Source organism: Siniperca chuatsi, linkage group LG14, assembly GCF_020085105.1.
Source record: "Siniperca chuatsi isolate FFG_IHB_CAS linkage group LG14, ASM2008510v1, whole genome shotgun sequence".
Lineage (NCBI taxonomy): Eukaryota > Metazoa > Chordata > Actinopteri > Centrarchiformes > Sinipercidae > Siniperca > Siniperca chuatsi.
In genome coordinates this window covers 11,494,566-11,509,046 of record NC_058055.1, presented here as the reverse complement: position 1 = coordinate 11,509,046, position 14,481 = coordinate 11,494,566, and the positions used below count along the sequence as shown (strand labels likewise).

The 14,481-nt window shown below is 39.2% G+C and overlaps 1 long non-coding RNA gene across 1 annotated transcript in view; it reads right to left on the bottom strand.

The window, feature by feature from the left end:
• Positions 1 to 2,133: 2,133 nt before the first annotated feature.
• Positions 2,134 to 14,481, bottom strand: part of LOC122888462 — a 33,500-nt gene continuing 21,152 nt past the window's right edge. Inside the window, exon 3 of the long non-coding RNA XR_006380705.1 lies at positions 2,134 to 2,533. This is a non-coding gene — a long non-coding RNA (uncharacterized LOC122888462). The remainder of the gene's footprint in view (positions 2,534 to 14,481) is intronic.

Here is a 14,481-nt window from a genome sequence, read left to right as displayed (position 1 = left end):
AAAAAAGCAATAAAGAAGCTGTAGTTAAACATGTTTTCTTACTTTCTCCAGTGCAAGTTCACTGACTTTGACAGAGGAATTTAAGGGGAAGGTGAAGGGAATGCTTATAAGATGATTTCAGTGTAGCCTTACTGCAGTGAGGCATGTGGAGAAGTGAAGGGTGGATTGTTTCAGAACAGAAATCTATCTATATTTTTAAAGGTCTTCCTTGTTCCAACCCAGAGTATGCTTTTAATTTGGCTTTATCAGACAAGAAAAAGCTCTAATTACCAGACTGAACATGTACGGCAGTTACAAAATAAGAGGAATACATCAGTGTGGGTTGGTCAACTTGAGCTAATATGGGAGAGTAGACCACATCTCACAGATGATACATGAAGAACAGTACCATCTTGTGGTCTATTTGTGTTACCATAACTCCTACGAGAAACCTCAGTTAACACGAACTAGTGTTCATCATTGTGGAAGCTACTGTAAAATCCAGTTTTCCAAAGTTACCTGATATTTCTCACAAGACAGATTTAGTTTGAGCACTAGAGCAGAGTTTGATTGAGCAGGGTGGGTTGTTCATCAATATTAATTGATATTAATGCCAATGAGGCCAACTGGGTCTTTGTATCTGGTACTGTCTGTGTTAGAGGTCACCATGTGCAGGCCCAGATGCTGATCCCTAAACGCTCTTTAAGGACTATAAATGAAGCCCACATGGTGACACCCATGAGCAAAGTTCACAATATGCTGTACATACAAGCATTTTTATACAACACGTCATATTGTCCAGAATATAGTGTTTCACATGAGTGGAGGGTTAATTTGTGGTGGTTGACCCCTGCACATGGAGGGTCATGTGCTGGTGGAGCACTGCATCCACGCTCAAAATGTCACTTCCAATTAGAGTGAATTTTTGTATAAAATATATACAGAACTAATAAAACGTTTAGTCACGAGCATCAGTTGAACATAAACAAACTCAGTCGGCCAAGAAAACGCGCTGTGATTTTCAAAGTTTTCACTCTACGATTTCTTCAAAAAGACGACTTATGTCATCCTGACATCGACTGACTATCAACTAATAGGGACAAAAGCGATTTCAGCATGGAAGATGTGAGATTTATTTATGAAAATCCACCTTGTTTTGCTATGTATTTTTTTTTGAGACATTAAGAACCGCTACAATTCTACGTTGCATTTATATGATGCTGTGAAGTTTGTTAAATGACATGTTCGGGGTAAATTAATCAACTTTGACAGACATTTTACAAGCCTTTACTGTATAAAAATCCAAATGACTCTGCACAGTTTACACCAGGTTTGAACAAGAATAATTAAAAGTTTAAGTATTACTACAATATAGCCTAAACATAAATCAAATAAATATAAATAAATATATTAAAACAAGTTCCCTTAATATTATAATGCTCCCTTATTCCCAAAACACAGAACAAATGAAGAACATACTGAGGGTAAAGGGAATGATCTGTATTAATATCAAATGTTGTATAAATCTAAACTTTTTCAAATATACAGTAAATCCTGCTGATTTGAGAAAAAAGGGTTCATAGGATTTGACAGCTTGGCTGCTCTCCATCCCCTCATCTGTTAATTTATTAGGCCAATTACTGTAATAAAAACTAATGTATATTATAACTTTATAAGAAGTTATAAGAGGTTGAAAATAATTAAATTCAATCTACGTATATCAGTATGCTCTTTGATTTGGTGATACAAGGAGAAACACAGTGTCCAAGTTTCCAGCAACATACAGATAGATCTCCTGCCACAACAATAACTTTTTATATTTCTATATTATACTGCAAGTACTTCTAGAAATGCATTTATGTATGATCTAATTTGTGACTTTTACTTTTAATCTAGTGTTACTGGACGACAATTTCCGTTTCAGGATGTGAGGACTTTTTTTACAGGAAGTCATTATGGTGATGTGATGTGATGTGCTGTGATGTGAAGTGCTGTGATGTGATGTGATGTGATGTGCTGTGCTGTGATGTGATGTGAAGTGATGTGATGTGCTGTGAGGTGATGTGATGTGATGTAAAGTGATGTGATGTGAAGTGCTGTGATGTGATGTGATGTGAAGTGCTGTGATGTGATGTGAAGTGATGTGATGTGAAGTGCTGTGATGTGATGTGATGTGATGTGATGTGAAGTGCTGTGAGGTGCTCTGCTGTGATGTGCTGTGATGTGATTTGATGTGCTTTAATGTGACCCCTCCAAGAATTGCCACCTTAACGTGGTAGAGGGGTTTGTGTGTCCCTGTGACCCTGGGAGCTGTGTTGTCGGGGGCAATAGCTCCTGGTAGGGTCTCCCAAGGCAAATTGTTCCCAGGGGAGGGGCCAGACTAATAGCGATTCAGAAACCCTATATGAATCAGTCAAGAAGGAGCTGCAGCACCTCGCCTGGAAAAGGGAAACCAGGGAAATCCTGGAGTCAGACCTTGGAGGGCAGCTCGCTGGCGAGCATCTGGTGGCTGGGCCTTGACCCATGGGGCTCAGCTGGGCACAGCCCGAAGGATCTACAAGATACAAGATAGATTTATTGATCATTTTACAATACAGGGTTGTATAATGAGATTTTGACTGTAGTTCCCTTTATGCTACTCAAAAACAAATGTCTTTTCAGACGGCAGCAGGGTGAACAGGCTGTTGCTGGTGTGGGTACTGTCTTTTAGTATCCTTCGGGCTCTTCTTCCCGATACGAAGTCTCATCATTGTTTGAAATCTGGCCAAAGATGGTGGTGTCATCCGTAAACTTCACAACAGAGTTGTCTCCATGTCGGGGGCTGCAGTCATGGGTGTACAGCATGAACAAGAGGGGACTGAGCACACAGACCTGAGGGGCTCTGGTGTTCAGCACTAGAGTGGAAGAGGTGTGACTGCCAACCTGAACAGTCTGGGGTCTGTTTGTATAAAATGCAAAATGTCAAATGCGAAATGATGAATTTCAAATGCAAAAAAATGTTATTTAGTTTTTTCTATTTAAAGGGACATTTCCCCCCAAAATCAAAAATACATATTTTCCCTCTTACTTGTAATGCTATTTATCCATCTAGATAGTTTTGGTGTGAGTTGCAGAGTTTTGTAGATATCAGCTATTTAGTAGACATATGTATTTTTTTTAATATAATGGGACTATATGGCACTCGGCTTGTGGTGCTCAAGTGCCAATTTAAAAAAACCCAACTCAATAGCAACGTCTCCTTCCAGAAATCATGACCCGGTTACTCAAGATAATCCACAGACCTTGTTGTGAACAGTTTCATATCGCTAGAAAGAAAATAGTCCCTACATGAATCTCTGTGGATCTGTTGGTTCTGAATGCAAACTGGTGAGGGTCCAGGCTGGCTGGGATGTTGTTCTTTATGTGCTGGAGAGCCAGTTTCTCAAAGCACTTCATCAGAATGGGGGTGAGAGCCACAGGTTGGTAGTCATTTAGACTAGACACCAAACTTTTTAGGTACAGGGACAATGGTGGCTGTCTTGAAGCAGGTGGGAACACTCTCCTGAGTGATATGTTAAAAATCATCATCATCATCTAGCTCACATGTTCTTAGTATGCAGCCAGGGATGTTATCAGGCCCAGCAGCTTTTCTCATATTCACTCTCAGCAGGATTCTTCTCACATCTGCTGTGGATACAGTGGCAGTGGAGTCGGAGTAGATTATACAGCTGTCTTTTGTTGGAGAAATCAAAGATCAGCAGGGAAATATGGTCTGATTGACCAAAATGAGGCGAGGGAGAGCTTTGTAGCTGACAGAAATGTTTGTGTAAACATTGTCCAGTGTATTAATTCCCCTGGTGGGGATGTGGAAATGCTGGTGGAATTCAGGTAAAATAGTTCTGAGGTCTGTTAGATTAAAAGATTCGCCCTGAGATGCTGAAGGCTCTGGACATTGTTGGGCTGTCTTGACTAACACGCCTTTTCAGTGTCACATGAAGGTCTGGGACAATGCCTGTGGAGTGGTTGACCAGGATGGTGGTTCCCATTTTTAAAAAGGGGGACCGGAAGGTGTGCTCCAATTATCGGGGTATAACACTGCTCAGCCTCCCCAGAAAAGTTTATTCCAGGATGCTGAAAATAAGACTCTGACCAGTTGTTGAACCTCAGATCCAGGAGGAGCAATGTGGATTCTGCCTGGCCATGGAACAGTGGACCAGCTCTTTACCCTTGCAGGGCTGCTGGGGGGTTCATGGGAGTTTACCCATCCAGTCTACATGTGTTTTGTGGACTTGGATAAGGCTTTTGACCGTTTACCCCGGGGGGTCCTGTCCATTTTGTCCCTATATAACCAAAGAGCTGTGTCTCGGCACAAGTTAAACACGTTTTTGGTGGGTATTGGAGTCCGCCAAGGTTGTCCCTTGTCACCGATTCTGTTTGTGATATTTATGGACAGGATCTCAAGGCGCAGCCAGGGGGGTGGAGAGTGTCTGGCTTGGGACCTCAGAATTGCGTCTCTGCTCTTTGCAGATGATGTGGTTCTGTTGGCTTATGATCATGAGCTTTGGATAGTGACCAAAAGAATGAGATTGCGGATACAAGTGGCCGAAATGAGTTTCCTCTATAGAGTGGCTGGGCTCACCCTTAGCAATAGGGTAAGGTTAAGTAGCCCAGACATCTGGAGGGAGCTCGGAGTAGAGCCACTGCTCCTTTGCGTCGAAAGGAGCCAGATACGGTGGTTCGGGAATGTGATCAGGATGCCTTGGAGGTTTTCCAGGCATGTCCAACTGGTAGGAGACCTCTGTGTAGACCCAGAACACGCTGGAGAGATTATATATATCATCTGGCCTGGGAATGTCTCAGGATCCCCAAGGAGAAGCTGGAAAGCATTGCTGGAGTAAGGGACGTCTGGTCTACCCTGTTTAGCCTGCTGCCACCGCTACCTGGCCCCGGATTAGCAGAAGAAAATGGTTGGATGGATGATATGATCTGCTGTGCTGTGCTGTGATGTGATGTAATGTGATGTGCCTCCAATGTGTTTCTCCCAAGCTCCTCTCTGGCAGATGGAGTTTTGAAACTAACTGTGACAAGGACCACAGTGCAGTGAAAAAATAGTAATGGGAAAAAATGGTAATGGCAGTAGGAAGGGCATTACGGCCTCCCTGTTACTCTCGTCACAACCAGGGGGAAACAATGGCCAAACAGTACAAAGGAGGTATGTAAGATGAATCCTCTACATGTAGCTGATCATATTGGAATATGGGAGTGGTTCATCCAATAGGTAAGAGTTTCACCATGACATGATTGATTCACTTAGTGACAGAATCGCTCTGCGGTGCAGCTGGAAAATTAAAAGGTGAGTTTGTCAGCTACAGAATGTATGCTTTTTATTGTCTCTTGGCCTAGTACATGAACAGACATTTGCATAAGATGCTGTTTGATTGTTTTCGCTGTAATTGTTTTTTTTCCCAGCACTTGGATGACTACATGACCTAAAATGAAAAGAAATTGCCTGAGTACCTCAAAAGGACATACAAAATGCTGCACAGCCCCAAGATGACAAAACAGATGAAAGACAGCCCCAAAAGTCAGATAAGGATGAGGGAACAGGTCCATGATGAGAAAGGAGATGAGGAAATGTTGTGCCATGAGTAGATAGAAAAAGAAACCCCCTAGATGAGACCAGAAATGAATGAACACAGGCCAAGGAAGAGAAAAAAGATGACAGGGATGATAAAGGAGATTAAGTAAGCAAAGGCTTTATAATGGACATGTTGCACTGGTAAATCTAAATGTACAGTATTATCTTTCATTATGTTGTGGGCAGTGAGTACTGTGACAATAGTTAAAAGGAATAAAACAGGCCCCATAGATACTGTATGTTTACATACCATAAGTAGATAGTACCGCTGTCTAAGACAACAGTTATTTTTCTCAGAATTAGAAACGTTAATCTGTTTTTTTTGATCAGGGCTTTGTTTGGGTGACTCCAAGACCCCAAATGATAAAAAGACCATAGTGGAACTCAAGGATGCAAACAAAGATGATGGAAAGGGCCCTAATGAAGAAAGAAGAGATGAGGGACATATCAGAGTAACAAATTGTAACTTGAAGAAGTAAAATGGCTCTATAGGTACTTTGTGTATAGTGCTCTCCTTTGTGAAAATATAATTTATCCCAGACTCAATGACTTATGTTATTATGTTTCATTATTTTGTGAGAAAATAGTACTGTCCTAATGCAAAGACTATGCAGATTATTTGTCTCAGAATCAGTGGAAGGTGTATCTTAACATGTGTGTTTTCATTGTTAGTTGCTCCCTGCTGCTGGTCCTAAGTGGCATGTCTTCTAATCGTATAGTCCTTTCTCTTCAGGTTCAACTGGTCCAGCCTAATTTTGGAGTCTTATATAAAGAGGGAACACCATGGTCTCTCTGTCTCCTCCCTGGCCTCAGTAGCAACAGGGAAACAAAGTACCTAAGCTGCAGAGAAGATGCTCTTATCCAACCTTATGGTTAGCTGGCTGATGAAGGGGAAATCCAAAAAACATTCAGAGAAGCAATTGAGAGTGGCAGGATTCCAGCCATTTAGACATGCAGGCCACACTATGCTTTTAAACAAGTAAGCGGAAGGTAACATTTTGGTGCAAGCCTTGTCTTAGTTTATGTTTTTTAATTTTTAAAAAACTTTTCCTATAACCTTTACTACTAGTATGTCATGTCATGTTGTAGCACATGAAATGGTAATTTCAGGCTGAGTTCAGACAAACATATAATATCAGGATACACATATAAAGACTGCACCATCTCTAAGTGTATTTGTCCAGTTAACCTTTGTGATGTTTGTTTGTTTCAGCTGAGAGCAAAAAGCTGACAGAGTGACTAAACACTGCATTTAAAGAGGTTGGGGACGAGTTAGCAGGCAACACTCGGGGCGATGCCACTGACACAGAGGAAGATTTCTAATATTTAGTATAATCAGACTACAAAAAGAGTGCCTTAAATACAAAGCATGCCCAAAATACATGAAAAATTGTCTCAGTTTACAATTGGTCTTTTTCTTTAACTTAAGATGTGGGAAAATGATATAACACTCAAAAAATAAGAACCTTTAAAGAACACTTGGTATACTCAAAAATGTGTAGCAGTGTAACATCCTTACTCAGTGTTTAAGTTATTCAGAATATGTATGACTTCTTGCTGCAGTTCTCACATTCAAATCCTTTCAGATCTTACAATCATGAAATCAGTCTTGTAACTTAAAGTGGTGAGTTGACTAAATGTCCAACAACAAGCATGCATTTGGGTAAAGTTTCACCAGAGAGCCTTCTATTTATCTACTTTAAAGAGAGTTACACACTGAAGGCTTGTTTTGAGTCAAATGTTTTTCTTTATGATCAATATCAAAACAAAGCAGACAATGACGTAGATAGGTAACCACTTCAACCACTCTCTACAGTCTTTCTCTACAGTCTTAAGCTATAGTTGTCATATCTGTCAACTCTGGTCCTGCATGGTTTGAAATTAGCTCTGAACAACATTGCAAAAGTTGGAACAATTGATTGGATTCACAGAAGATCAGCCTTGACACTGCTTTGCTGGTGACATAATAAACATTACTGTACATCATCAAAGAAAATGTAATATATATGAGTTTTTAACTGCTAACCATGATGAGAATAATCAGTACTAAATATTATACCGTATGTAATGAAATGGAAAATGAAAAACTGGATGAAAAAGGACCCTACAGACTTTGTTTTTATATATATTTACTTTTTACATATTAAAACTTGATTTTAATTCTGCAAAAATTATGATTCCACACATGATGAAAAAGTACTCAGATTTAGGGTAAGGTTTTATACCACTTAGTTTTTACAAAGTAACTAGCTTAGATTCCTCCACAACAGTGTTTACGAAAGTTTTTCACGGACATTTTTCACAGCACCCATTCAAGTCAAATATTTTTTATTTATATAGCCCAATATCACAAATCACAAATTTGCCTCAGGGCTGTACAGCACACGACACCCTCTATTCTTACACTCTCGATTCGGATGAGGAAACCTCATCACCCCTCAGTACGGACAATCATGATGACAAAATCATAAACAGATTGTAACACATATGAAGAATGGATCCGGGAAGACGTTGAGCAACATCAGGTGTCGCCAAACAGATAGGACCTGAGCCACATGACAATACTCACCTTTAATTTGTTGAATTAATTCAGTGGAAGATAGTAACTGTAACTCCTACATTTGCATCTTTTGTAAAGATTAGAAAAAACAAACTGAAGCTGAAGATACATAAGAGGAGAATATTCACTATTACAAAGTCCTTCCACTTATACACCGGTGTGCTTGCATCATTCATAAAACAACAAAGCATAAAAGCTTTAAACTGCCTTGCAGCCCGTAAGAGCAGAACTGAGATTAGAGGGATATTATCAATGAAGAGGGTGCAGATTGCTTGCAGCAAACCTGTTCATATGGAGACATTAGAGATGACAGACTATTTGTTAAGTATAGATAAACCTGCTGCACTCTATTACATTGTCTTCTACACAATACTAGCTGTTACCTGTCCCACAGTATATGATTTCACTTAAATTTCATGAATCGAACTGAAAAACAGATTCAAGTCATCAAAGTGCATCATTGCATTTATGAATTAAGAGGTTTTATTGCTTTAAAGTGGTGTTTTCTAACAATCATCAAACCAGTTCTCTCATATGTAGTGTGATCTATTTAATGTATTCTTTCCTACACTCACATTTGATTTTGTTGATTACCTTTTTTTTTTAAATAGGGCAAACATAATCCACAAGATCTTCCATTAGAGGGAGCTAATGGTACATATGTACAGTACTGAATATGCTTTCCATCAGTCTAACTAGGGCTGCAGTCCAATAGTCAAGAAAATTACTTCCTATGTCCTTTTCCTGAACACTTTTCCTTGACATTGATGGAAAACATCATGAGGTCAAGGAAAGATGTGAAGGAGAATTCATAAGGACTTAGGAAAAGAAAACTGCGGTACTAAGAGAATTCAACTGCACTTGAACCAGGCTTTTTTTTTAACCAACTTTATTTATAACCCATAGAAGATAAGTACAGCGATAAACTCAATGCTGTACAATTCAAGTAAGGTTTCCTGTCCAAAACAGGAAGTAACAACAAAATAGATATTGTTGAAAATAAAAACAAAAACAAAACAAATAATGAAGTAATAAAATAACATAAAAGGAATATACAAGTAGAGAAAGTTGAGCCATTAAAATAATAATTAAATAAGAATTAGGAATTGAGCAAGGGGCCAGAGTAAATTATAATCAGACATAAGTATATGAGTTTCCTGCATTGGCGCTTTTGACCTTTTTTATACATTTGTTAAGTAGAGAAAATACATTTTTTAGTGCATTCCACAATGGGTGGAATTTAGCGAAACAACATTTATGACAATAGTATTTTCTTATGCTCATATTGTTAATTAGAAATTCAATATGCTTGTTCTTCAAGAGTAGTCCTAACTGGATCGATTTGAAAGAGAAGAAGTCTATATTTATGGATTTGGAGCTCAGCCAATCATTCAAGGATTTCCATAAGTTTTGGATTGTGTCACAAGCAAAAAATAGGTGCTCTGTTGTTTCTACATTTATGTGGGTCTGCTGTGGTGAAACTACAGTGTTGCATGGCTTTAAATGTTGCTACTGCAAGGAATTGCGGTATGGAATTATCTCCTTTCCTTTCGTAAAGGGTGGTCCAGTGTATCCTATGCTAAAGGAGATGAGAAAGGAAGCATTGAAGCACCTTTCCTTAGCATTTAGAGAATTCGACCAGCTCTTATCATGGCTGCCACGTAGAAAGTTCCAGGTCATTTCACTCAGTTAGGAACCTTCCTAAACAAAAAAGACTATTTGACCGCAACCTAGGTTTTCACTATCATCAGATGTGGAGGAAAGGATACAGGATACTGTAGATGTTTTATTCATAAGTAAAAAACAAATGCCTTTTGGGGTTAATCTGCTTTTACAGACTGAAGGTACACTGCTGAAGTCCCTTTTTGAATGAATTTATAGACAATAACTTTCACAACATGTCTGGCTGTTTAATTATTTCCAGACATGTACAGACATATCTACAGTATATGTTCATAGTATACAGAGTATACTATAATATATAAACAGTTCTCATGAAGTCATTAAGCATTATTACTACATTGTACTGCAATATCTTTATTTTAAGATCACTCACTGCACGGTAAATGTGCAAAAATGGACAAAAAACACAGTAGCCTCAATATCACTAAAGACATCACAGCTAAAATTAAGATATTTTTATTTCTGTGCATTATCATCAAAATAGGTCTGGAGGCTTTCACGACAATGCTTCTGGCTTTGGTCTGACATAATGAACATAAGTTAAGCAAAAAGTTTTAAACTTGCATTATGAGAAGTGCAAATGATGTGCAATACTGTCTTTCATTCCCTTGTGCCATGTAGTGGAGATACTGTAGGTGTTTTGGATTGGCTACCACACCTGTTGTGTCTTCTTCAAAACACTGATTATTTTCCAACTGGAAATGCTCTCAACCAACATATGAATGAAACCACAATGTTATCATGTGATTCAGAAATGTTAACTGCATGTGAAACAGCTTGTCTGCTGATTTGCACACCAAGACATGGGTGTAATAACTTACAAAGCTGTCTCTCTACGTCTATAGATGGTCCTCATCCTGTGAGCTCAGTGAGTCACGTTGCACCATAGTGGCACCACAGCTCCTCACTGTCCTGGTTTCATTCTGTCGAATTATTATATAATTTTAAACTGGAACAGCAGGGTGACCTCCAGCAACTAGTTTAGGAAGAAAGACAGATAAGAAAAGGGACGGGAGAGATAGAGGATGAGCAAGAACCACAACAGAAATAGCATAGTTGTCCCTGGGAGATGACACAAAAAAGTGGTTGGAGGGATATAAATATCTTTTAGTAGGTCGCATTGACCGGACTATAACCCACTGGTTCTGGGGGCTATAGACTGCAGCTATGAAACTTTCTTCTTTGTTTGCCAAATACAGCTTTAGTTGGCTTGGGAAATTGGGGGATAAACATGACACAACATAGCAAGATAATGATGATGTTTTGTAGTGACTTACATATTTCACATCTGTCACTTGGCAAACACAGACCCAGATAAGCGGCTGTTTTATGATATTTACACAGCAGTCTCATTAAGACTGAATTGAGTCTAGAACAGTCACTACATCTTTAAGTCAGCCAGCCTGTCACTTCAGATCAGTTCAGTCATCAACATCTCTGTCATTGCAATGGTTGATTTATACAAAGTGTGGAAAGAAAAGAGGGTAGCTGTTGAATTCAGAGAAGTGAGAGAATTTCCTCGCTTTTCTCCATTCAACAGCTCCACTCCTTTTCTCTTTGTGTTATTATGACCTGCTTTCTGGACACACAGCAGTTGATTTATGAACTGTATTTACTATATATTTTCTGCGAAGGCCAATGCTGAACAAAAGGCTAGCTGAAATCTCTTAAATACATTTTAAGATTCATCAATAAATAAAGTGTCACAAACAATTTGAACTATAGCTTTTCTTTGAGACAAATGAGAAGTGAAGCTGATCTGTGTTAGCAAAGAAAGATTTCCATGCCTGGCCAAATTTGGAAGAAGAATTGCTTTCAGAGCATCAGAGGTGTTGCTAATAAGGAAACAAACCCAGCAGAGAAGCCTTCTAAGGAGGAAGTACATCTGCTGAAATAAAGTAGCATGTAAAGATGAATAATACTCTTTGAAACAGGGCTTAGATCTAAAGTAATCTACTAATAATAACTCAATCTTTGAAGTAGAGTACACTTTACTTCGGGGCTGCAACTGTAAAAGCTAGAGGAGAAACTGCAGGACTACTATATGTTAGTGATTGTGATGCACCAGGTTATGTGTTTACTCTCCTCTGCTTACTGCTCCAGGTCACAGAGACCTGTTTGATATATCTCATTGTGCTTCTTTCAGCTAGTGTCTCTCCCTGCCTCAGACACTTTATTTAAGGTCAGCACAGAGACCCCCCTCTATTACCAGAGTCATGTGATTGAGCTTTAAGGTTGGGAATATCAGTCACACACATGTTGTGCTGGGGGAAAAAAAGAACAGCGATCAAGTCCACACGGCGGTGAAGCTATACAGTCATACCAACTTTACCAAACACAAGCCCCCAACTCCACCCTGGTCACTGCACGCACTAATGATGACCCCACCCACCCAGGTCCTGTCTATAGTGAGCAGACAGAGGGGGGGTTTAGCTCAAACTGCTGCAATCTGCAGAAAGCACTATGCTGGACACAGCCAGTGGCAGCCTTATATCCTGCGCTCAGCTCTTTCCCTTTGTCACGGTGGATTGTGGATGAGCTGTCTGCTGGGGTGTGGGTCTGTGAGCAGGGGTGGGGACAGGGGACAGGGGCCGGGGGCATAAACAGGTTGTGTGTGTGTGTGTGTGTGAACTATCAATGCTGACACACACACGCACAGCTCAGATGAGTGATTTTTGAAGCCCTGGGGCTTTTAGCCTTAAACACTACTGTACAGCATCTGGACAGAGAGCCTGGTGTGTCTAACCCTTTGCAAAATAAAATGTAAATCCACCTGAACTCGAGTTTTTCCAATTTTAAAAAGGAGAGGTTGTACTAGACAGATATAAGTCTGTGTAAGGTCTTTTAAAGAGTATAGATTTTTAATTTGTTTTAATTTGATGATAATAACAGCTACGAGGGGCTATGTACAGTCATGCTTTAGAGGCTGCCAATAAAACAATATGAGACAATTACATAAACAAAATGTCACATATGAATTAAAATCTCAATGAAGAGCAAATAAGGTAAATATAAGATTAAAATATGTAAAATATATGTAAAAAGTTGTTTTATCAAAATGTATCATGATAGGTTGCAATGACTAACTGATATATACAGCTGAGTATTGTCAGCATAGCAATAAAATTAGTTTATGCTAACATAAAATAGTTATCTTCTGAGTGTCTTCAATGTTTGGATTTAAAATGGTTTTAGCTGAGTTATGTCATCTTATGTGGAAGGGTCACCAATGGATACAAAGATAGACTTGAAAGTCAGCACTTATGTGATGTTTCTACACATTTAAATTAATTATTTACAAGAACAAAATTGGCAAATGTTTTCAACAAATAGCGCTTCATTAGTGTTAGGAACAAACTGACGGAATGTAGAAGAAAAGCCATGTTACATATTTACAATGCATTGCAAAACATGTAGCCTATGACAGTATAAACAAGTCAACAATGTCCTTTAAAACAGAATCCAAAAACTTCAGTTAACATAATGTAATTGAAAATCTTTGAAAAATATTATTCAACCTTAATCTAATCAGGGTTGATCCTCTAAGAGCAATTCCCCCTTTTTAGGTAACAACCACAATCTGATCTGTTGGCCACTGAGCAGCATCGCTGGAGCTGTTGGGGGTTAAGGGTCTTCCTCAACAGCCCCGCATCAAGAGACATGGCCTCATTTATTTGCATTTATGTTATCAAGTTTTCTTTCATACATTTAGCTGATATAGCTTTAAATCTAAAAATAACTATTTTAATCCAACCCCAAATCAGTGTGTTTCAGTCCAAATACTACCATACAATAACATGACTTCGACTAACAGTGTTCTCGCTGATGTACAAGGTCCCCTTTTAAACCAATGAAACATTCCCTCACCATAGTTCAAATGTCCATCAACCCCACTGAAATAAGTCTGTTGAGTCAGTGCAATACAATTTTTTGAGCAGTGACAAATTTGCTCAAATATGTTGATAGTGCACTAGCAACCATTGCAGTTGAAAAGATCCATCCCACTGGGAAAGCTTCACCTACAATAATACATTTACAGCAAAAATGCAAAATACTGGAACAACACTAACAACACAGCAGAGCTTTTTCATTACCACTAACTGCTTATAATGACCAGCATGCTATTTTCCAAACTGCTCAGCCCTCCCTACGAGACCCACCCTCCCATAAAGCCCTCACCATTACCACTTTGTTGGTTCAGCTACACCCATACTCACAGATGCACACTCTATAGAGAGACAGACACAGAGCAGACAGAGAACACAAAGACCCAAAAATAATAAGGTGTTGGAGTTTGGGTGCCTTCCTTAGTGCCTGTCTACATGCCACCAACATGAATGAGTCCCTCTCTAGAGTCTGGATCTTTTCTAACTGCAATAACCACCAAATCACTGCTCACATTACTATACTGTGCAACAGAGAAAGACACAGGGGAAAACACTTATCCTGGTCTTGAGGGTCTCTTGCATGAGGATCTTCTGGGGCTTTATGAATAACCCAGATCTTGATGTCACACACCAACCAGGTGCTGCATAGTGTCTCAGGAATAATTTAGTGCAACAACAGTTCTCAGAGATAAAATGCTAAAGTGAATGGAGGAAAACCTGAACGAAAAAGACATCTAGACTGTGGTGTTCATTGA